Consider the following 25,227-nt stretch of genomic DNA (forward strand, 5'->3'; position numbering starts at 1 on the left):
GACGACTACATACCTATATTAAACTCGTTGTTCTAAAGATAACTCCAAAAACACCAGCGTAAAAGAAGTTTTTCCTCTTGTTTTAAGAGAACTCGTACCCAAAATAAAGAGTGCTGCAGCCAACAAAAACGGCGACCTCCAATACAGGCTTTAATTTATACGACCACTAATTAGAACCAAAATGCCTCGACGTTCCTTTCCCTTCTTAATGAGAAGTATTTAATTAGCGTGCTATTATTTTATTGTTATTTAGAAATACGTTACTTATATAAAATTGCTCACAGCTGTTGTTTAAACATTGAATTGTTATACTTATTTTTTACACTATTTGGAAAGTACGTAAGAAGTCCCACTCTTGAAACTAAACCGAGTTATATATTTTTGGTACTTTTAATTTTTGGTACTGGTAATTTTCGCAAAACACAATATTCACCTGGTACATAATGGTAAATTTCACAAAGTGCGCCTTTCCTTTAGATAGGTACGAGCATAAGCTAATAATATCCTAATAACCGATGTATATAAAATCCACTATTAGGATTGCTAGATTTTTATTGATGATTTCATCGAAAAATCAAGCAATGGAGTTGATACACATCCATCGTAGCTTAGCTAACTCTCACATCTCGGATGAAAATGATAAGAGGGGATTTTATACTAGTAGAAAGTATTATTCTTAAAAATAAATAGAAGTGTTTTTACAACTCTATATAAATGCAAAATTATAGTAACTGATTTAAAACAAAAACATTACAAGCGTATATTATTTAACGCAAATTCAATTTATATGGAATTAATTGCAACAATATTGTTTTAATTACTTTCGTCCCCGTCCATAGCCGGATAATTCAGCTAATACCCTCTGTTGGGCGATATACGTAGGCGCCAGCTCCCGATAAGGGGTAGTTTAATCCCCCGCAGCTAATTGAAATTTTCAGTACAGAACTATTAAGCACCCACTTTGCTCCTTTCAATCTGGGTTAATATGTTTTCTTTAGAGTTCAATAAATAGCAGTAGCTGTAGGGTTAATGTGTTTAATTGTTTACATAATACACGAAGGGATTTCAGTACGATTTTTTTAAAACAAATAAAAGAAGCATGACGACATTTTTTTTTATAATATAGGAGTAATAGTCCACCTGACGGTAAATGGCTACTGCTGTCCATGGAAATCTGTAATTAATCCCAGATATGAATAGATATTACCTGAGGTCGGCCACAGATGCGCCGCTACCCCTGAGCACTAAGCTGGAATGCCTCGGATGAGTATGACTCCCTTGATCAATTGACGTTTGACATATACTTCAGAACATCTAATTACCAAATGGTAATAAGTCGTGGATGACATTTCCTCCGCATGTCCGGTCTAGTACACTAGTACTAGATACTAATATAGTCGAGTGTTTTTAGTTTCAAGTTGAACGGAAAACTAAGTAACGTAAGTTTAAAGTCGGTACTACAAACACAAACTCTATAAAACGCGTCAGGGGACGGGACAAGTTCATTTAAACTTAACATTTCTATTGCCTTTACTAGTTCTACTCAAGTTATTTGTTATTCTTTGAATATTTTTTGTAAGGAAGAGTTACATCAGTAGTTATAAAGCGTTCTCAGTCCTGAGGGATAGAAACTCATCTACTATCGGCGTTAGTTAAGACACGCATTATTAAGATTTCTCTAGATATCATACTCTTAGTAAGAGTTTTTACGTTTTTACAAAAATGACTGTTTTTGTATTTGTTTACGTATTTGCTCATATATTTCCAATCAGCGCCCCTAGCGGACTGTATCGGAACTGATTGGAAATGTATGGGAAATACGTAAACACATACAAAAACAGTCATTTTTGCAAAAACGTAAATACTCAGGGGACTGTTGACTGACTGTTGACTTATAGAAGCTCATCTGGTGTCGGTGTTAGGTAAGCCACGTATTATTAAGATTTCTCTAGATGTTTGATATCTGCAATGACAAGCTTCAATAATGCGATTTAATTAACGCGTGACACAAATACTAGTATGTGCAATATACAGCATGATTACGATTTATAGATACGTTTTATTAGTGAACGAACATTCTAATTAGACCGCAATTCTAGATAATAACGAAAATTTCGCTTCCAACGATATTATTGATTTTGATATAATTAAACAGGCACATGTTCCTAATACCGTATTAGTAGCCAGTTTGTAAATTGCTTATTTTTACGATTATTTCTCTTTACCCGACAGCGGAGGGTAATGTTTTTGAGAATATGTAAGTATGTCCTATTCTTTGGTACCCACAAACGTCTTGGCAGATTATGACATAAAATAAGGTCGTTGAATTTGGCTAATGTGTAGGAGGTGCAGGAAATATTTATAAGGGCTTATTGTACCTTTCTTATTTTCTAATTATTAACTTATTTCATTAAGAAAACAAAAATAACCGAACCCGAAACCGACAGAAATAAGTTAAAAAAAACGTTTTAGTGACTTAACAAGTTTATAAGTCACACGAGCTCTATCGCTATAATTGTAAGCCGTTTATCGCTAACGTGACTACAGGTTAGCGTAATTTTATTGTTTGCACATGACTTCCTTATCTACGGTTTACTAGCTCGTTGCCTTGTTCTTACGGACATGGCCTTAAATATCGCTTTTATTTACTGTAACAAAAGTTTTTGTTTTACTTTTTATTATGTCCTGTGCTTGGCAGCGCTCCGGGTCTAATGCGCCTATTCAGGAGAAAGTCTCTTTATATTATTATCTTTTTACTTCACAGACGGACAACCAGGAAACCTGTTCAATGTTCATATTTAAAAACATTTTTTAAACGGCAACCTTTTTAAATTGTCTTTTTCACCCTTTATTCTCTTATCACCATTCAAAATTTAATAAGCTGTGAAAATAAGAAGACAATGTAAATTCATCTCCTGAAACAGCGAAACATATTTATATATATATTTTACTTGTAAATTACAACCCTAAAAATTATTAAAAATATATAAGCCATTAAGCGCGAAAAGACAGCATAGTGTTCGAAATTTAAATCGAATGAGCCATCAAACTTTAAAGTCAAAATCGACAATGTAGTCAGTACAAACCGATACAATTAAGGAGCGGCGCTTTCCATCACCCGGTCGCAACTTCAATGCGATACCAATCAGTGAAGTTAATTAACATAACTTACTCGGCGCGTATTAATTACGTTCCAGAGCTCTACTTATTACCATGCTGTAATTTGATACGCGATTCAATTCGTTTGATGCAAAATATCAGGAATGATTCCAGGTATGTATTTAAATACCAGAAATTGTGACGTGTAAATATTGCCCACAATCAGGTAGTTTTTTTTAGTTTAACTTTTATTAAATAGTGTTACATACAATTTAATAAAGATAATAAATTTATAATTTACAGTACCTTATATAAATCTTTACCATGTTGCAATGAAATAATTTTCATAATTTCCACACAACGCAGGACCTGAACCCTCCAATTTTAACATTTTACTCTTATCTACTAATAGTGCCCTAGCTACAAACATAGATCTGATCTTTACGAACCTATTTGGGTCTACAAAGACCCTTAAACACGAGACACGCTGAAGTAATAGTAACGATATTTTAAAATAACAGAATTGCTGTACTTAGTATTCAGCTCTCGGAATTATCTACTACAGAAATTTAAAGTCAATAGTACCTAAATAAACGTTAACTTACCAAATGAATACAATCATAACAAAACTTATTCGACTTGGCAAATGTTTTCGTAAAACCGTTGAAAGCCAGATTTGACCATCTGGCCGACGAGTCATCACGCCATCCGTATGGCATTTGGCAGCTATGAACAAGCAACAAGTGTAGGCATATAACGTGAAATGGCGGAAGTGCCAACACTTGTACTCTATTTTACAATTCAAGCCAAAACGCACTTCCAGTTGAAAAAATAAAAACAATTTTCTTTGTCGAATAAAATCACTAATAAGACTTGGCAAACCCAACTAGAATACCTATTTGGCCAGCTATCCAATGAATCATCCGCCATTTCTCTGACGAACACGCAATGCAGAACTGCCAAAAATTTTACCATATTTTCTAATTAATCTCAAAGAGCGTACCCTGAAATAATTTAAATTCGTTTCCTGAATAGAATTGTTATCTTGGCAAACGTTTTAGTAGAACCGTTTAAAGCCAGAGTTGTCCAGCTGGTCGTACACTCACTTCGCCATCTGTGTAGCCTTTGGCAACGTTGAACAAGCAACAAGTATAGGCGTATGGTGAAATGGCGTGTGTGCCAACAATTGTACCATATTTTATAATTTAAGACAAAGTGCATTTGGTGGAAAACGTCGTTAGCTGAATAAAAACAAGTACATCTTGGCAAAACTTTTAATAGAACCATTTGGTAGGACTTGGCCAGTTGGGCGACGAGTCATTACGACATCTGTATGGATTTGGCAACTATGAACAAGCAACAAGTGCGAACATAGCGTAAAATGGCATTAGTGCCAAAAAATGTGCCATATATTTTTATATTACAATGCAAAGTACGTTCAGTTGAAAAAATATTATCGTTTATGAATAAAATCACTTATCTGACTTGGCAGACGTTTTAGTAAATCCGCTTACACGGGGATTGGGCTAGCCGGCCAATGAGCCATCACGCTATTTGTATGGCATTTGGCATCGATGGATAACCAACAGGTAGGTACATAACATATTTTATAATTCATTATCTCCCATATTTTATAATTCATTTGAAAACGCAGTACGCGGAAGAATTTAATTTCGTGTGTTTAATAAAAGCACTTATCTGACTTGGCAGACGGTATAGTAAAACCGTTTAAAACCGGATTTGGCCAGCTGTGTTATGAGTCATCACGCCATTTGTATGGCATTTGGCAGCGAAAGATAACCAACAGGAAAGTAAACGTGAAATGGCGTATATGCCAACAATTCCCATATTTTATAATTCATTTGAAAACGCATTTAGCAGAATATTTTAATTTCGTTTGTTGAATAAAAGCACTTATTTGACTTGGCAGACGGTATAGTAAAACCGCTCCAAGCCGGCTTTGGCCAGCTGGGCTATGAGTCATCACGCCATTTGTATGGCATTTAGCAGCGATGGATAAGCAACAAGTGGCACTGCTAGCAGTACTGGTGCCAACAATTCCAACCACATTACAAACCATTTTTATGTTAACTGCTTTATAAACAAAATTTAAACTGTTCCTTTTCCGGAACGAGAAGGCATTAAAATTAGGTTCGTGATAGTTAGATCGAAGAAAAAATCTGAATAACCAAATAAATAACATCTTGATAATTTATTTATTGATATTTTACATAGCCGCTACTGATAATGTTAATACTCCAAGTTAACTTAATCTACAAGAATAAAAAAAATGTAAAAAGTATTTAAGTAACCCCCAGCTAAAAAGAAATGTTTTTTTTGCTTACGTGATACTTTTAAATTCAAGATAAGTAGTTTTACAAGAGAAACTCCACTTATCTAGTCTAGGAATCGTGTAAAATAACTGACCTTTACAATATGTTTAAAAACCATTTTTCAAGTAAGTATACTTTGAGAGTTGGACTTGACATAAATCGGTATATGAACTATAAATAAAAATACAACTTCATATGTACCAAAACTCAGTACAAAAAATAATAGTAACGTAGTATTAAATTATATCACTGCTTTCATTTTCCGGGACCAGAATAGGGCTACGGTATCCTCTGCCTGTCGTAAGAGGCGACTAAAAGGGGGCTTCCGGGTTGCTGATGGCAAGAGTGGAAGCTCAAACCACCCGACCAGCGACCCCGGGAAGGACGGTGGTATGTGTGGTCGGACACCGTCGTGCACACCAGACGGTGTGGCAAGCATCAAGCTCACCTGGGCGGAGCCCGACGGGGCACCGCGCTAAGAGGACTCCGGTGGCGTTCCGTTGGAAATCCCGGAGTCCTCAAAGCAGCGCCGAGGACGGCCACTGGGGGAGGTTTTAATGCGGTAAGAGTCTCACAAAACCCTGCTCCCACGGCACCGGGTACCTTTTGAAGGTTTCCCCCTAAAAAAAGTGCCAGAAGAGCTTAAGCCCCAGTTATCTACTTAAACACTAATTGCATTCAATACAATATAGTATACACAATTAAAATAGTTCTATTCATTAAACGTTAAATTAATGAAGTAATACAAAGACGGACGTCCGGTGGCGTGACAGCGAACCGATCGCCGCCCGCCCTGACAAATGAGCTGTTTACTGCGCTTAGAATGCAGCTTAGAGCTTAACTAAGCTTTCCATTTATTTATTGTAGCCTTCACTAAGTTTAAAGAGTCTTTCAAAAATCATAAATGATTTAGAAACATTAAATTCGTTCTATTCTATTATTATATGGAAACACGAAAAATCGAAAGCTAGAGCAACCACTGTTTACGAACAATATGACTTTATCTAATAGTGTATGAAGTAAAAGGGTAGGAAAAGAGATAAATTAACTTATTTACAGGTTCAAAATAATATTTTAAAAGTCATCTTTATGTGATATGATAGTTAAGTATAAATAAGGATAAACCTTTGGAATACCCTAAACACTAAGTATTATAAACGTGTAAGTTAATGTGATACAACACGTCGTAAACGACTTGATAGATTTTTTTAAATATTTTATGTACAAAAATAATGTTAACCAGTTGCTGTTACATCAAACTTTGAAACTTCAGCCTTGCGCTTTCTCACTTAAATTCTAGTACAAAACTTGGTGCTTCAAAGTTTTTATTAGTTTTTCGTGAAGTGCCCGACCTCAAATCAATTTAGAATTCCGCGGAGTGATAGAATTTTCCTTACTTTCACGTCTAAAAATAGAATAGATGTGAGATACCTTAAGTTAGTAGTATATACTTATACTTAACTTAATGTTTTGTATTTCATTCATTTATAAATTACTTCAGGAATTAATAATGTAGGTCTTGAATAAGTTGAATCAAATTGCATATATTGGTCTGTTTTCTCATTGCTTATTGGCTGCTTTGTGATAAGAAAATAAATATGGTTTTTGATTATTATATTTAGGCCTATATTATTTGTACAGTAGGGTATCTTCCTTGTACGGTCAAGGAAGACATCGTAAACATAGCTTAACAATAAATCACAGTTATTATATATATTTTTTTACACAAGTTTGAGAAATCAGATGTACCTTGGATTCAAATACTGGATCTCTAATATGAAAGTCTAAAAACTATCTATATACCTCTGTTATGAATGTGAAACTAAATCACTATCGCTACAGAACGGATTAGTTTTATCGCAAAAATAATATCAAATTCAACCCTCGAAACAGAATAGTTGTACCACCAACAAAAAACACAATACCGTAACACCGATAAACAAAAAAAAACTGAAAAGTTTCAATCCGTTCTGTTTGTTTAAAAATACCAGTGTAATTTCCATTGCACTCGACACTCGGCACATTCAATATTTAGGGAAAATTTGTCTAGCTTTGACATTTGAGTAGCGGCGGCTATTATTGACGCGCTAAAAAAATGGAAAGCGTTTTCGTGTTAGACTTAATTAAAGAACAGATATTTTTATGAACTTATCCGAAATTTTAGGCTATTCATAAATAAAAAATATGATGCGAAAATTTAAATATATTATTTCTTTGAAAAAAGGATTTTGAGGTACGATCTAAGCCAGTTATTATTTATGGTGTTTGTCATTAAAATATCTCAGCAATTTTAAATAAGTACACTTAGAGTAATCTAGAGTTGTCTACTACACTGGTTAAATGCTGATTGGTAGAATTCGCACTGACGTTAAAAACAATATAGCTTTATTGCGAAAAAGAGGATCACTTTCAACACTCGAAACAGAATATTTGTACCACCAACAAAAAACACAATACCGTAACACCGATAAACAAAAAAAAAAACTGAAAAGTTTCAATCCGTTCTGTTTGTTTAAAAATACCAGTGTAATTCCCATTGCACTCGACACTCGGCACATTCAATATTTACCGAAAATTTGTCTAGCTTTGACATTTGAGTAGCGGCGGCTATTATTGACGCGCTCAAAAAATGTAAAGCGTTATCGTGTTAGACTTAATTAAAGAACAGATATTTTTATGAACTCATTCGAAATTTTAGGCTATTCATAATAGGTAAATATGATACTGTAGGAACCATGTGCTTAATTATATCGATACACTAAAATACGAAATTTTAAATTTAATATTTCTTATAAAAAAAAGATTTTGCGATACGATCTAAGCTAGTTTTATTTATTGTGTTTGTCATTAAAATATCTTAGAAATTTGTCTAGCTTTGACATTTGAGTAGCGGCGGCTATTACTGACGCGCTCAAAAAATGGAAAGCGTTTTCGTGTTAGATTTAATTAAAGAACAGACTTTTATGAACCCATCTGAAATTCTAATTCTAAATTTAGGCTATTCACAAACTAATATATACGAGAACATATTTGTCGAATGTTTGCGTTTACTAACTGTTTAAATAATTTATTATTAAGTGGAATTAATCATAACTAATCAGATATCTCCAAAAATACTCATTGAAAAGTTCTACATAAATAATGTTTTGTAAAGACAAATAAAATAACCTTTTACTCTTTTTTTGTTCAATCTGTATTACGGTTTCTTTGTTAGTTTTTCTACATTTTTTATAGGGTAGTGCGGTATATACCGGTTTCAAACACATAAAAAAGTATTAGTTAGTCAGTTAAATAGTAAAAGAAAGTATAAAAAGATTGCTTTGAATAAGTACTTAAAACAACAGCTAAACTACCGCCGCATGAAACAAAGTCTAAATAAATATGCAGAACATCTTTAAGAGCTGGTGCTTAAAGCAAATGGGTTCTGTAAGCACTGGAATAATAAGCAAGCACTCAAACAGAGCACGACTTGTGGAGAAGAATGGATGGACACAGCGTAATTAAAATTTTAGGGTCGTCAGTTCCGAAAATTCCGAGCGTCCCGGACGCTTCCGGGGGATAGGCCGGACGCTTACACTTTGAATATTTATATTTCGGAAAACCCATCTGTTAAAACCTCGATATGGTTAATGCTTCATTTGATATATCGTTTTTTGTTATGATTCGAAAGGATAGCTTTTTGTTGGAAGATAATTAATTGTTATTTTCCATTTATATTTCGCTTCCTTTTGCCATCGAAAGCTATCGACTTCGTTTAAGGAATCTAATATTTATAACTTATGTAAGTAAAAAGATGGAGATTGAAAACTTATCTCCTATGGATCTAAATAACGTATTCAATAATAAATAACCATTCTAAGGGGCTCTTGTCGTAACATTCTCATAATGATAATTGTAAATTATATTGATAACAAATACTACTTATAACATAAGAAGACCTCAATAAGAAATTTATATATTTATGTGAGTGTTAAATGAAAGACGAATATATAAATTCTCTTCCTTCCCAATTCCCTTTGAACCAGTTCAAACACAGCAAACTATAGCACCTGGTTTAACTAGAATTCACCATTTCAGGCGGATAGTGGCGTGGACACGGTTAAACAAACTACACCGCTCTTGACAGTATGGCTAAACTATTGAGCGTTTACGTCCTCTATTCTGGTCAGTCCACTCGACATTTATGTTAAACGGTGTGTGGAAAATTCGGTTCACTCTACACGTTGTATGATTTAAGGTGCTGACTGAGGATTTGCACATATTGTACTAAAAATTACAGCGCCCTTGTAATATTACACGTTCGAATATTATAATAAATAATATGTAGAGGCGAGCGTTATAGAGCAGTTTATTATGCACCGCTAAGTATGCTTAATGCTTATGTTCCCTTAAAAATCACCAGAGATAGCTAATCAGCATTTTGCAAGGAAGATGCACACTCGAAACCGGCTCAAAAATGCGTATTTCTTTCATAGCTTCCTTAAAATAATTACATTACTCGTACATTTAAAGTACAGTATTCGATGAACATTTAAGGTCCGCTAATCTTTTCCCAACATTTCCTAATAATGTATTTAAAAAAAGTACGTGAAGTTAAAATGGGCTCTTCTCATTGGCGTTAGATGGCGTTAGATTCTTATTGGGCGTTAGATGATCAAGAAAATTTCCACAAACCACTACTTAAATCATTCTCCTTACGCTGACACCCTTATAGTATAAAATACTTAAAATATTAATGACCCGAAACTATATTCGTAGCAAACGACTATAATATGCAAATGCAAAAATTTGTACTCATCTGAATGATTCATTTCTTCACCCACAGTGGCCAGTAATCGCTGGTACAATTATTCTCTCAAAAGACTATTAAAGTCGCATATTTTCTCCAGTTCCTTGGCCTAGAATTGTGCTCTCATGCACTTTTATGCGATGAAAACGAATGAGTAGTGTGGACGATGACATTCTCAGAACTTCGCCGAAAAGTATTTTTCATAAACCCATTCCGGTGTTCGCACAAGTGAGAAAAACTTTACTTAAAAAAAACGACTAATGATATCTTAGTAACTACGTTCTGTTTTCAGGCAGGTTTCATGAAAAAGTTTACTTTACAACCACGCTTACAATCTATTTCGATATGTAATGTAATTATTTAATGTATTAATTTGCTAGAACATATTATACCAGTATTTCAATATTCTTTAAACAGTACCTCAATATTTCATTAAGCATTAATTGGTAAAAGAAACGAAATTGTCTTAATAATTTATGTGAAAACATTTTTTGTGATATCTATTTACTTAAATACAGGTTTAGAAGTAAAACGTTGTCATAGCACATGATGTCCGACAAGGCAGACACATAAAACTACCAATTTACGATTCAGTTATGAACCTGAGTTATTTTTTATTTGGTTAATCCCTAGCACCTATGACACATAGAATCCTAGAGAGGCTATGAATGTAGATTGAATACACGAAAACCGCTAGAGCACACTGCCGTCACAGCTGACAATCTGACGTGACAGGGTGCAACACATCGGAACCGACGGTGAGTTACGGTCTCTTCAGCACGATACCTAATTCATTCGTGTATGATCAGCCTATGAAAATGTATGTACGTCGACACAGATTTCTGAAGATTTATCTAAACCTACTATTACAATCATGCAGAAAATGTCATATTTTGTGACACAATGTATTAATCTTTTATGACAGATTACTATCATACCTACACCTTTATATTATAATTATGAGATGGCATTAATTTAAACAGTAAAAAAATTGTAACAATGCTGATTTTTGAGTTCTTTTTTATGACACACAGAATCCTATAGATAGATATACTACGTCTTTAGTAGGAATATATCTATCTATAGGAGCTTTAAATGTAGATTGAATACACGAAATCTGCTAGAGCGGGTATATGGAAACTAAATATTAGTACCTACTTATAATGCACAATATCGTATAAGTGTTAATTGTATTTGGCACTTCTGGTGCATGCCTCGATGGAGCTCTCACAGCACAATAGTATAGTTCAATGACCCCTCCAATAACAATAGTGTTGAGGTGCTCTCACTAAGCAAATTCATACGCATACTGACGCTTGTATGCCAAATTATACTATACTACTAGTAACGTCACGAAAAAACATAGATTATTAATACAGTGATACCATGATACCAAACCACACCGATTTCTGCCTAATAACAGCAGTGTTAGGCGCTGCTGTGTTCCGGTTTGAAGGGTGTGGTAAGGGAGACAGACTTTTCCGAGGCGTTCGGTAGCGGCGCATCGTTGGCCAACCTCAGGTAGGAATATCTAATCCTATCTGGGGTTGATTACAGATATCCATGGGCGGCAGTAGCCACTTACCATCAGGTGGACTGCATGCTTCGTCTGCTACTCCTATATTATATAAAAAAAATGATAGCCTTGGTTTGAAATTCATTTTCTTACACAGGGAATCTGGGGTTCAATCTCAGCTGCGGAACTCTGACTTTATAGTTGTGTGTTTAATATAAATTCATTAGTCACTAACGTTGACGGTGTAGGAATATATGTCGTTAGGAAACCGACAAACGTAAGGTTTCCTGAAAAAAAAGTTCTCAAAGGTTTTCCAAGTCTCCAATACGCACTTGAGCAGCGTGGTGGACTAAGGTCAAAACCCTTCTCATTATTAAAGGAAACCTATACCCAGGAGTAGGACAATAAAGCGTCGATACTCATCATATAGATCTTTAAACCAAACTGTTCAATTTCGTTCGAATTTCATTTAAATTGTAAATGAAGTTGTTATTACAATTAATTAAAACGTTAATGAATAAAAGGCATTGTTGGGAATAATTAAAGCTCATATTATGAATGAATTGAACAAAAAGGATTAAACTGTTTTGCGCCGACGGAAATAATATTTCAAAGAGCATATTTATTTTGCTCAATTATTAATGCCAACAATGCAATGGGATAAATACTAAATTTACACTTTCATTTTCAATTTAATTTCTTTTCACTCAAAATGATGGTCAATTATGAATTTCATTGATTATAACAATAATGATTGGCATCCGGAATGTATTTAAATTTAATTTATTGTTTGTATAAATAGTAACCTGTTTATTAGAATATCAATCGACCATTACAATTCATAATTGATTATTTCAAAACTTATTTGATATTCTACAAATGCATCCCATTAATTCAATATCACAAATATTGGCAAACTCCACGAATATGCAATTTTACAATGCAGGCAAATTTATCAATATGTGTTGTCAAATATATTATTAGATTTGTTACTAAAATTGTACAAACACGAATTGTCTAAACCGGATAACGGATAAATATGAACCTAATTACTGTTGGAGTTTGTCTAACATTTATGAATCTCTACAATTTATATGCCAATATGATTCTATCGTCAATTAGAATTATTTTAATCGTTTTTGTTGGTCGTTGTTTAGCAAATCATAACAAAATATAATAATACCTACATTCTAGTATTATTGGTACCTTTTTACCAGACTGTGTAGAGTAATGTTTATCGAGCGTGTGTATGTATAGTCCGCGCCAAACTGCTAGTCCGCTCTGAATATAGAAACGAGTGGCGTCGAATAGCAAATTGTAGATATTAGCGGGACGAAGACAGCGCGGGACCCCTCCCGGCACTCGACCGCTGCCCGCTCTAGCCCACGGGTACGTAGCTGCGTTAGCCCTTATGTCCGTACGTTGCTACGGAATATAATATGTTTGTAGTTGTGCGCAACAACTTCAAGGCAGACTAGCAGTTTGGCGCGGTCTATACATTTGTACGTCTCATTCTCATTCTTTCTTTCTCAACTACCTGCAGACCAAACGTCTTGACGGATTTTAACATAATAGTTGGATTCCTCTAAATTGTGGAATATATTTTTTGTTTTTGTTGTTATAATAATTGTCTAGTTTCTCATACTTGGCCGTTCCCAAAATAGAACACTTTGTCGTAAAAACGGTAAAGTAGATAGCCATGTCATACTATATTAATATTGATTTGGGTAGACGTCTTGACTCAGAATATGATATCTGGACAGCGGAGCTATTATATGTGTGTATGAGCTATACACACACTCATAGATATTTATTAAAATCGATTGAGCATGATACCTTATACCGAGGTATAAGGTAAATATTGGACACAAATTTTTGGTAAGGATGTCATACTTCTCCGAGCCTAACTAAATCCTCAGAAGTAGCACCTGGCCAACCTCCGAAACGATTCTAATTCTACCAAGAATTGATGACAGATGTCTATAGGCGGCAGTAGCCATTTACCATCATTTGATCTTCATCCTCATTTACTACATTATACAAAAATACATTCAGTATAACCGTAGAAATACCATACGAAATAACAACGAACAATCAATGTCATCGTGATAAGATAGAGAACGGAGCACAAGTTGGAACTTATCAATGATTCAGACAAAGCCCGCCAAGTAATTTGTTCCGTGATAACACGACCTGTCTTCACAACTTGCCACTAGTTTCCCGATAGCTACGAATATATATGCACTATAGTTATGTATAGTGATACGGGAAAATCATTTCGCGATGGGAGAAAAATTGGTAGCTCTATGAATTCTATATACGAGTAATTTCAATGGGAAACAATTTCAGATCTATAGAAAAATGGTAGGAATATAATATTTTTTAGTGTGGCAATGGGAAATTATTTCACGTGTACGAAAAATCAGTACATTGAAAAGTTGTCCAGTTAAGAAAGCAATAAAATTCGTGAATAGTTCGTAGACGTATAGTATTAGTGAATAGCTTTAAAATCATGTTGTGTTCGTAACTCTTAACATGACCTCATGACCCGGGGGATGAAGTGGTCATCATACCAATCTGACCCGTAAATGTTTCCGGGTTCGATTCCCGATCAGGCAAATCTCAATTACCATTCTAGTCTAACAGGCAGATATTTTCCGGTTCGACTCCCGATCAAATCTAAATAAAAAAAATAGATTTCAGTTTTGAGTGTGGGTGTTTCTATCCGTCTTTGTGTGTGTCTACGGCACCCTAGATACAAATTTACGAGTGTAGAAACCGTGATTTTCATTTCTCAATATATTCGCATGCGAAATGTAATCTGAAAGCAACTTTGTCTATTTGAAAGCACATGTGTGACCTGATTTCACTTCATAACAAGTTCGTTGCAGCACTGAAAGTCAGTACCAGTTTGACCTTGTACAGAAAACGGTAAAAATTACTACCTACATGCAATATTCGATGAAATCCCAGATAAGTAAGTCACACAAGATTTTTACACCAACAGCTCAATTCTTGTCACAAAAATAACTTTAAATAAGTTTGTAATATTATTACGTATGTTTACAATATAGGCAAGCTTTAGATATTTGTATGAATTAAATTGGCTTATAAAAATCAAGGAGGTTAATTGAAATCAAGAATAATATATATTTATTCTGATAAAGTTATAAAAATCTAAATAACTTAAGTAGACACTTCAAAATTCTGCGATTTCACGATATTTTTATACATGTTGTATTTTGAGTATTGCTTTATAAAACATATATTGCATTCTAATACTTATTACAAATCAAAGATTAAAGAAGCGGAACCCATAAAAGTAGACCCTGCATCCAAATGGTTTAATAAAAGTGCTAGTTCTATGCTGGGAACGGATAAAGGCTAAAGTGCTCGACCTAGACATAAACGACAGATCTCGATTCCAGGACGCTCATTAAATATTTATCGGATTTAGATGCTGTATGAAACTAAACCACAGTAGTATGGTAAGGATATAGCGCTGAAACGAAAGCTGACGCTAAAGCGCTTTTAATGCTTGATTATGTTAAGTCGTGAAACGCCTTTAAACTACTTAATGTGTTATTTTTAAATTCGAGAGAGAAATTATATTAAAATATATTTGTTACTTATCTACTTTTAATATACTGTGTGTTATCTTATATGAATTATAAATCTAGAGTATTGAAAAGCCAGTAGATATAATTCATATTGTATATTTAATTAATCAGTAGAGTTAATAATATGTTTCGGTATATATATTTTAAAATTAATTATCAACAATTTTATCCCATATAATCCAATTAAGTCTCAAATAGACGAAATAGGCAGTAATATCATGATTAAATTCATACTAAGTTATTAGAAAAATAATATTAAGTTAACAGTCAACACAAACACAAAGAAATAAAATTAACAATCAACCCTTTTAAAAAAACTTTTTCCTATTCATACGGTGTAGGTATACTGTAACGTAAGTAACATTTACTTTGTAATAAACAAACCGAGTCAATTCAGAGTAATTTAACGTAACAGGTATGTGTATTTCTTTTTCATTTTACTATAAATCAGGCAACCGTAGCCCTAACTGCTCGTAACATGTACCCGTCGTACATACTAACGAGAAAGTCGTTTATTAGGCTAAATTCACACTAGGATGTAAAACGCTAACTCAATTTACTTTAAAGAGTAATTAGGTGTTTTTAAAAAATACCAAATTTATGTATTAGATGTTTCAAAATGACTTGGGCTTTTGTACATTTTTTAATTCATATTGAAATATTTTCCGACGGAATAGTTGGATACCACAAACCATATATAATATACTCCCTCAATTTAGTGGACTCACAGACGTGCGTCTAGGTATTTCAATGTATTTGAAGATGGTAGAACCCTTTGTGGTTCGACTCCGGTGACCTAATAACAGCGGTGCTAGGCGCTGCTGTGTTCCGGTTTGAAGGGTGTGATGTCTCCGTTGTCTTTCACCGTTGTTGTTGACTTTCCGAGGCGTTCCAGCTCAGTCCTCAGGGGTAGCGGCGCACCTGTGGCCGTCCTCAGGTAGGAATATCTAATCCTATCTGGGGTTAATTACAGATGTCCATGGGCGGCAGTAGCGACTTACCATCAGGTGGACTGCATGCTCGTCTGCTACTCTTATATTATAAAAAAAATGTGAGCCGTCACGGGTCGCCTGGCAGATATGAAACATCGACATTATTTTGTAAAAGTAATATGCAGAAAAGAACATATTGTGATAGGAACTAAATATGTCATAATGATAAAATAAAATATTACGATCCGCATGGCGACGCGTCGCCACACCGTACACACTACTGCATATAGACTGTATATATATACCATCGTATAGCGTGCGGCATGCGTCGCCACGCCAGAAATCGGTTTTACGTGCCGCTATAGATGTTTCACATCAAAAAAAGGTTTTATGGTAGTAGATTGACACTTATCAGTTTAAGCTACTTGATAAATATTGTAGTAATGCATAAACCTTTAAGAATACCTGTATTTTCGCAATAAATATCTGATACTGATAAAGGCTTCTGATGAAGTCGCTCCGTAATCGAGCAGTTGTCTGCAGTAACGCCAAGTGTGTATTGATCCTAACAGTAGGTACAATTTGGTGCGTGTTGCATGTCAATGGAGTCACTGGGACACAGTTCGTGTGATTATGTCGCGACTACTCAGGATTTATTTGAGCAAAAAACGTATTTTCCGACGAAATCACGACAAACTAACTAACCCTTATTTGCCCCCGTTTATTTTTTAAACAGTATTCAAAATTTACTTTATCTATGCGCTTTCAAAACTATTTGCATACAAATTTGCATGCATAGAAATTGCTTTTAATTTTTTTCGATTATAATAAGCGTTATTTTAACAAAGTGATATTAAAACTAAATACACGTACATTGGACATTGAAAATGGACATTGCTTTTCTAATCTGTATTTTCTTATTTAACCCTTGTGGTTTTTAAATTCAATGAACTAAATTAAGTTGGTTTCTCTATAATTACAAAACGTATTATTTGCGGTAACTGCGGTAAGATTCTTACCATTATCTCCTAACTCAGATATGCGTTGCTGTGTTCTGATTTCAATTTAAACTTACATAAGCGTTTCAACGTGAACTATGTTACGAGTTGTCTCCGAGTTTAGGTAGAAATTATGTCCTTTGTGTGGTTACTAAAGGTCTCTTTTATGGGATTGAAGTAACAAACAAAAATGCAGTCCTCTTGATGGTGCGTCGTCACAGCCGCCCAGGTACCTCTATCATCATAGTTATCAACCTATTACTGTGCCACAACTCAGGCACGGATCTCCTTTCAGGATGATAAGGATTAGGCCGAAGTCCACCACGCTGGCCAAGTGCAAATTGGTAGAATTCACCTTACCTTCCACCATACCTTAGAGATTATTTTTTAAATCTCAGGTGTGCAGGTTTTCTCACGTTGATTTCTTTCACCGTTTAAGTAAGTGATAATTAATTTCTAATATGCACATAACGTTCAAAAATCCGAGGTGCGTGCCTGGTTTTTGAACCTCGGACTAGGCTCTCACTGCTTCACCTCTATACACAACTCCATATAGAACAGGAGGTCTACTTGAAGTCGAGCATTAGTACGTTACGAAACCTGAGGGTTAAGGTGGTCGCTTTATATCCCAGACGAACTTTTGCCCGCGGCTTCGCTCGCGTTACGAAGTAATATTATTAACTAAGAAGATTTATACAAGCTTTCATTCCCTATTTTATCCCCTTGGGGGTAGAATCGATCAAAATCCTTTCTTAGCGGATGCCTACGTCATAACATCTACTTGCATGCCAAATTTCAGCCCGATCCGTCCAGTGGTTTTGGCTGTGCGTTGATAGATCACTATGTCAGTCAGTCACCTTTGAGTTATATATATTTAGATACCCAATTCCGTATAAATTAATTTGATGTCCATAGCAGAGGTTACTCCTCCAGTTGCTCTTCCAAATCCGTATATGTAATAATACGTAATTTACGTAATACATTTGTTTGTGCCAAAGACAGTACCCAGCACAACAGAGGTTGATGACGTGGGTATGAACAAAAAAGGGTAGTTTAGCGCACATTCCAACCCCAATCGTCATTATCGCCGGTCGCAGACTCCCTCATTACGAGCTCTTCTTCCTTACATCCGAAACGGTTGGGTTTTACATTTAGCTGGGAAGGGCACCTGCCATTATAAAACAATTTTCCACCTTACATTTAATAGGTGTACTGAGTTTTGTAGTGACTGATGAACGTTCATTTTCGTTTTCAGTAATTTATGTAAATCATACAATATTACAACATTTTCGGCTGGAAAATTGTATCCCCTATTTATTTTAATCACACTTAAGATACTTGTTATAGGTATTAAACGACGTTAGAATTTGTCAACTCAATCAGTATATTATCAGATCTAGACGCATGCAGTACATCTACCAAATTAAAAAAAAAACGCTCGCAATTCTAGGGACGCACGAAATGTGTAGGTATACGACATCAAATTTTTGTCCTAATTTTAGTTACACATAAAAGACGCTGGGAGAATAAAGGACGCTTAAACTACAGTATAACCGATACACCGAATGTACGAGTATTTCACATACAATATTAATTACTTTATCAAACATATATTTCTCATTAATCGGTTACAATTAAAAAAATGTGTAACTAGTATAAAATTGTGATTTAACAATTTTATTTAAGAACAAATTCAAAAAAATATTCTAATTCTTAAAAGCGCAAAGAAAATTTTCAAGTCCATAAAGTAATTAAGCCATGTACTTGTCGTGGACTAATTTTGTTAAAACGTTGATTTTACTGTAAATTAAAATTGCACGTTCAAAGGTGACCTACAACATTATGCGGTGTTCGTTCACTTTACATTATCTTCTTTTAATAGGTCAATTGTATAATTATACTTGTGTACTTTGAAGTATAAAAATTTACGTAAAAGGTGACAGAACATTTCATAGTTCGATTCTGTAGGCACCATCCGTACCTATTTCTGCCTTATATTAATAATGTTAAGCACTGCTGGGTTCTGTATCATTACCATGAGTTTTCAAAACATCCCACAATTGTATGTTACATTTACTCAATCCATTATTCTGTTCCGTTTGCTTCAGTGTACTGAGTAAACGCACCAATAAGTAAGTGCTCAAGTCTTTTTGTCTGCCTCACATGTTCGCAAAAAAGAGAGACAAAACATAAAGCGCCATTTCGGCAATTTAGACATTTATTGTTACGTTACTGACACTATAGTTCTGATACAATCCGCTAGGGGCGCTGACTGGAATTTGTACGGGCAAATACGTAAACAAATACCAAAACAGTCATATTTGTCAAAACGTAAAAACTCATGGTAAGGGTACAGAACCTTTCATAGTTCGACTTTGTAGACACCATTCGTACCTATTTCTGCCTTATAACAATAATGTTAAGCACCGCTGTGTTCTGATTCGAAGGGTGTGGTAAGATAGGAACACTTATATAAAGCTTTCTGACTCAATCCTCAGGGGCAGCAACGCATGTACGGCTGAACTGAGATAGATGAACTACTGTCGCCCATGGACATCTTTATTCTACTGTAGATCAGATTAAATTCCTACCTGATGCAATGCTTACCCTAAGGTGTTAGGCGAAACGCCTCGGATAAGTATCTCTTTCTTCGAAACAGAGCAACGATTATCACTGTTATCAAACAGAAACTGGTTAAGGTGGTGGTGGTGAAACGCAAAGCTTTCTACCACTTTTAAAATCCCTGCTTGCTCATATAAACAAAAAAGTACCTGGATGACCGAGCTTTGCTCGGTGTTGTAATCATAAAACAAAAATACCGATTATTTGAAATAAAAAGTCACGGGTGCAATTAGTTTAAATAGTAAGTTGATCGCAAAAATTGATCAATGTTCTGCAAACCATATTTTGGAAGCATCGGAGCTTAATCCATAAGAAAAATATATATTTCTGCTAATTGTCTCGCTTTAGAGTTTGATACTTGAGACTGAATCCGGTGTCAGTGTCACCGGCAATAATATGGAAGCAATACCAGTAAAAGCCATACATTTTATTTTGTATCGTTTTCCAGTCAGTATGTAATATAAAGTTACTAACTACTGGGAATGAAACACATAGTTAAGTAGGTAGTATTTTTATTATCATCACAGTTTTAATTATGAAATCGGGAATTAATCAACCTAATACTTCCTTCCATACTATATTGCGGGTATGTCTTGGACTTTCATTTGGAAGACGGACTTTTAATGTAATTGGTCGCTTAACTCTAGAAAAAGCTACATACAACATGCCATGCATGAAAACCGGACTGGCCTTTAAGTCAACCCCAACTGATTCGAATGTTTGTCCTTGGGATTTGTGGACAGTCATAGCAAATGCAGATCTAATGGGAAATTGGTGACGCTGCATGGTGCATCCCAGTTGTCCTTTTGACGAGTCTAGGGTTATCCTTGGTATATGTACTTCTTTCCCAGATTGTTCACCAGTTACAATTTTTGCCTTTATTATATGATTGCACAAACTTGTTACAATGAGTCTTACACCATTGCATAGGCCTTCTGAAACGTCTAAATTGCGCAACAACATTATTAATGCATTTTTTTTCAATTTTAGTTCGTGTGGGGGCAAGTCTGAAATGTTGATACTATTGAGAAATTCTGTTGTAAATTCGAGTGCTCCTTCAGGTTGATCTTTCAATGAGTCATGGCTATAGTAAATTTTGTACTCTCCGGGAAGTTTGGCAACTATGTCATCATTAATTTGTTGAACATCTTTGTTAAGAGGAGCAAGTATCGCTCTGTCTTTCATTCCTTCATAATTTTCATTGGCTATGCAGTTACCAAAAACTTCATCAATAAGATTATTCCTTGAAATGATGTGCTGTGGCAATTCAATTTCTTCCATATTATTTAAGGTCAGATCGCCGTTGCCTAATTTTAGCAAATAATCAGCAAATTGTCGTTGCTCTATATCAACGCGCATGTTTTCTTCAAGTTTAAAAGTCTTAAAAAGGGACCATAAGGGGCATCGCTTAATGGATAGATCTAATAACTCAGTTTTATTCGCATGCGGTTGTACAGGCAGACATTGGCGAAAATCTCCTCCTAGTACTATTACTTTTCCACCGAAAGGGAGATCCGAATTTCCAATTGATCGCAAAAGTTGATCAATGTTCTGCAAACCATATTTTGGAAGCATCGGAGCTTCATCCATAAGAAAAATATCTATTTCTGCTAATTGTCTCGCTTTAGAAGAGTTAGGTTTGATACTTGAGACTGAATCCGGTGTCAGTGGTACTTTTAGTCCAAAAGTTTTATGAGCAGTACGTCCATTAGGCAATAATATGGAAGCAATACCAGTAAAAGCCATACATTTTACTTTGTATAGTTTTCCAGTCAGCATGTAATATAAAGTTTTATATATAAATGTCTTCCCTGTACCCCCTGGACCATCAATGAAGAAGCATTTCGTTTCAGTAGCTGTATTATTTACAGCTTGAAGAATGGAATTAACGACTTCAATCTGTTTTCCTTTTAATAACCGATACATTTGCTCTCCTAATGTTGTTGATTCATCCGTGTTCAAATTTTCTTGATTATATTCAAGATCGTAATTATCAATGTCCTCAAAGCCAAAAGTTTTTACCCAGTAATGGAAATTTCGGCCTTCTGTCGCTTCAGTGTTTAATTTTCTAGCTATAATTCTATAACCGCGATTCATTGCATTTTCTATAGACTGTCCATTTTGCCGGGCTGCATGTATAAAATCTTCTGACAGATTTTCTTTAAATGTTTCCCACAGATGCTTTGGATTTTCAGGAGATCCGTAAATTAAAATTTGAACAAAAAGGCTTCTCATTGCTGCAGGCATTTTAGATAACGCAGATTCTCGTAATCCTTCTATCCATTGTTGATCGTCATAAGTCAAGCCTCGTGCTAAACAGGCTTGTTTATACGTCTGATATTGGATGTCTGTTACGGTTCGAAGGTCTTCAAAGCTTGTTGCATCCTTTACATGAAATAGTAACAATCGCAAGTGGTAAAGTTCCGGTTGGGCAACGAAATTAACATTATGAATCCTACCAATGACTCGCAAATGGCGAACTCTTGGTTCCCATTTGCTAGACCTTCCAATCCATTTAAAGTTTTCAGGCATCTGCCAATAAAAATGATATCGAGGTAATACATCATTGCTTAACTGATTGTGTCCCTTAATTTCTGTATTATGCCTAAAATAAGCCTCCAGAGTAGACCCTCTTTGGCCAATGTCGGCTAAATCTTCGTGGATTTGATCTAAGTTTGCAATCCGATATTGTCCTGGTAAGTGGATATCCAGTCGTTGAACACTATGACTTTTTTTTTGAATCTCAAAAGCAAATAATCGCCAACATGCTTCCGGTGGCGTAACACAACGACCTTCAATGTATGTATTTGCTTCATTATAAATGAGCGTCCTTTGGTCTTCTACAACTTTGATCGATGCGCAGTCGTGTCCTTTATAAATATATTTATAAAGATATTTCACAGCCAAAATACTCCCTACGTACTCAACGTTAATATGACAATTAAATTTTTTCAATAAATATGTGTTGTAGGGGGCTACATGACGATTATCCCGTGTTATGCGACGGCCGTTTATGTCTTTGCGATAAACTGCATGTTCGTGTGAAAATTGGGGACTATGAATATCCAACTGCGGATTGTAGCGTCGTCGGTAATTTGGCTTACCATCATCTACTAAAGATGTAACTTCCTGGTATGATTTCGGAAAGTCGAATCGACATTTTGTTCTTCCGTTTTTATTAACCATACACGTTGCATTGGGATTTAATTCGCCACATGGGTTGTGAATCATCCATTTGAGTACTAATTCTCTTAGCTCTAAATCTTCATTTCCGGGTATTTCGGATGAAATCAAGTCATCGAGCTCTTCTGGCCGATGAATCTTGTCGTCAGATGTCATAATTATAAGCAGATGCATGTGTGGTAATCCACGTTTCTGAAATTCTATAGTGTATACAAAAGCCGATACCTTTCCAAAGACTTGTTTTTTATCTAAATCATCTATTATTTCGTCAAATTTTAATTTAGCAGCTCGAGCCACGATATCAGGACGATCCTGTGGAAGCTGTTGCAAGATTGTTCCATCTTCTAAATTTATTTGCAATGCCTGTTTTATTTCAGGCCAGTTAGGATTTGATGTCATGGTAATAAAGAAATCAGGTGATCCAAGCCGTCGAACAATAGCCATTGCATCTTCAAAATGTTCCGTGTAATACCTCGTCGAACCAGGAAAAGAGGAAGGTAAAATAATCTTTTCACCAACTGTGGCATTTGTTTTTTCGGCAAGTTGATTAATGAAATTGTTTACTCCCGTATATTGTTCAGCTAGAATCTTATTTTGGTTATATTTTATCCATTGAATACGATCACGCTCTACACGAATGTAAGTATCCACTAAATATTGTTGAAATAATCGGCCCCCAAAATGCAGTGCATTAAATGGAAGTTCTCGTACATCGGGTACTTCTGTTGATGGCAATTCTGTTAATAATTTAGCAAACTCTGGTCGAAACGAAAGTCTATATTGTGCTAGTTCAAGCCGAGTTACATGACTGCGGCTGGCATAAGGCATTTGTAACTGCAAATCTGGACTAAAACCATCAGTGCCAGCTGGGTAAAATAATGGGTAAGTAACTGGCTCGACTCGCTTATCAATATTCTTTAAAACAATTATGTGTTTATTGCGCTGGTGAACAATCATTTCATTTTCGGGAAAGCTTTGATCGGCATTTAGTGTAAAAACTGCACAAACCTCATTACACACCGGTATATTAAACCTTCTGCGATCAGCTTGATCTGGAAGTCTAAATAAAAGTTTTACGTATGGTGGGGGTAACCCTTGGGCAGAAGTTAACCGGTTCATTTCGTCCTCTACTTCTCGCATCATTATATATCCCTGTACGTAAGGATTTTTCGCTCGAAAGATGAACTCCAATGAGTTCATCAGTGAGGTAGAAATTCCAGAATTAAGTGGATGGTTAACTCTTTCATTAACGGCTTCTTCAGGATCTAAAAAATATAGTTGCCCGTACAGTGGCCGTTCAAAGACACCATTATTTTGCGTCGGGTGAGCTGTCATATTCATTTTATGGTATACTTGTCCGCAAACGATAAAACTATAAATGCCATGGCTATTTATTGTTCTGTCATCTTCTGCATTGAAGGATGCAAGAGCAAAAGATGCGTTTATGTTTCTTATTTTTTTATGAAATTCTTCCGAATGTGGATGACGGTTTAAAAAGAGACGTATTAATTCATTTGAAAATGTTGGTTGCTCCATTGAAATTCGTCCATGCAAACAACAGTCACCAAAAGAATTTCTATTTATACTATTAGAAACGCGTTCCTCAGGGAAATGCAATGCACCACAATGGATACACAAAATTTCAAAAGGTCCTAAGGGGTGATATTGCACAGCTGCAGTAACGGCACATTTATATGTCGGCAAATAATTATTAAGTTCTAAAGTCCTACGACGCCTCCCGTCTCGACGTCTTTGCTCTTCTAATCGGTAATCTCGTTGTTCGTTATTTTCAGTAGTTGTACGTTGTTGAGCACGCTGCCGCAAATCTTGGAGACGTAGTTCCCGCTGTTCGTCACTTTCAGTAGCTATACGTTGTTGTGCACGCTGCCGCAAATCTTGGAGACGTTGTTCCCGCTGGTCGTCACTTTCAGTAGCTATACGTTGTTGCGCACGCTGCCGCAAATCTTGGAGACGTTGTTGCCGCTGGTCATCATTTTCAGTAGCTATACGTTGTGCCGTACACTGCCGCATATTTTGCAGACGTTGTTCCCGTTGTTCGTCATTTTTTGCTCGTATAATGTTGGTTAAGTTTTGCAAGCATCTTGTTTTTGCGGCACGTGTAGGACGAGCGGAAA

At 35.4% G+C, this 25,227-nt stretch overlaps 1 protein-coding gene across 3 annotated transcripts in view; it reads right to left on the reverse strand.

The window, feature by feature from the left end:
* The window catches only part of LOC140748918 (protein unc-13 homolog B-like), a 338,912-nt gene that overhangs the window by 128,635 nt on the left and 185,050 nt on the right, over positions 1-25,227 (reverse strand). The gene's annotated exons all lie outside the window — the stretch shown is intronic.

The sequence above is a fragment of the Epargyreus clarus genome, unplaced genomic scaffold (assembly GCF_041222505.1).
Source record: "Epargyreus clarus isolate Ecla_fem2 unplaced genomic scaffold, WU_Ecla_fem_2.2 ptg000017l, whole genome shotgun sequence".
Taxonomy (NCBI): domain Eukaryota; kingdom Metazoa; phylum Arthropoda; class Insecta; order Lepidoptera; family Hesperiidae; genus Epargyreus; species Epargyreus clarus.